Consider the following 1,508-nt stretch of genomic DNA (forward strand, 5'->3'; position numbering starts at 1 on the left):
GAGCAGAGCACAATGGAAGGGGCAGGAATTGAGAGACTTGTCATAATGCGGTGAAGCGATGGTGGCTACAGTATGAATCCTACTCTTTGGTTTTAACTGGGTAGATGGTGATGCCATTCATTGGAGTTTGAAACTGAAAGTAGACAAAATTTGTGAGTGGAAATCATGTGATTTCATTTATCTACGTTCACGTGAGCCCTTTCTGCTTCTGTCATCTGAAAATAAAATGGTTCACATCATTCTTATGGGACGTGCTCAAGCAGAATCTGGGTGAAAAACTCAGCCATGCTACAGACAATAGCTGCAGTGGCTGAAAGATGGCCACGGGACCTCCAAACCCTTTCCTCCTCCAGTCATTCATGGTTCTGAAATGTGTGTCTTTTCACTATGTAATAAGTGAATAAAAAGGGGCTGAGAAGAGAGACTGGGAATGAATAGTCAGCTCTTCTTGGCTGCTCATTGCTGTGTATTCTAAAATAAGAAATTAAAAGTTTCACATGAGTCACTCTGATCTGTCCCTTTCCAGCAGTAAGAATAAGCTTTTTAAAAACCTATAAGAGTGATTCTCCACCATGGATATAATTATTATAGGATGAAGTGCAGTCACATACTTTTTGAGCAATCCAGTAAGCCTAATATGAAGCTAAGGTCAAACAAACAAACAGACAAACAAAAATCATTGGTTGAATAAACACAAAATGAGTTAAACCTTTGCTACTTTTAGTACATTTAGTAACAAATAGCATTTATAGAACAATGCTATACATTAGAAATATATTGCTAAAGTACATATTTATTTAAATTTTTTTATAGTCACTAAATCTGGGAAGCAATTTTAGTAAGATATTTGAATTAGCCTAATACATCAAAAATATTATCATCTTGAAATATTTACATTTTTGTAGCAAATTGTAAAAAGATGGCTTATTATACACTAATACATCTTAAATTGGGTAGCAAATTTTCTACTGTGCTAGATCTTTCTATGTAAAATTTATGATGAAAAATTAGATTCACATATCAAATTTGTTCTAAGAGTACTTAATGTTTATATAGATACTGCATGAAACCTTTCATCAAAAAGTTTTGATAGTGATTATATTTTGAAGTGATAATTATCAGTTTTTAAATTTTAGTTTATATTGATGAACTAAATAACATTAGAAATCCAGCACCTCAGGTGCACTAGTCACATTTCACTTGTTTAATAGCCTCGGAGTTCGAGGCTCTTGGTCTCGGTGGTTCAAAGAATGCAGCAACGGACCACAGAATCAGCAGTAGGTTAGGTTTTATTTAACAATACAAGTGTTACAGCTCTCACAAAAAACCAAACCTCCTTGCAGAGCAGGATCAGGAGTAAGATAGGTTTTATAATATAAGTGTTACAGCTTTCACAAAGAACCAAACTTCCTTGCTCTCCTGCTCTCTCTTGGCGGTCTCTGTGTTTGGGCTCTCTGCTTAGGGGCTTATATAGTGGCAGTTCCTTGTGAGTTAAGGTCAATTGTCCA

The sequence above is a fragment of the Otolemur garnettii genome, unplaced genomic scaffold (genome assembly GCF_000181295.1).
Source record: "Otolemur garnettii isolate 467f Iridium unplaced genomic scaffold, OtoGar3 scaffold00246, whole genome shotgun sequence".
In the NCBI taxonomy this organism is placed as follows: Eukaryota; Metazoa; Chordata; class Mammalia; order Primates; family Galagidae; genus Otolemur; species Otolemur garnettii.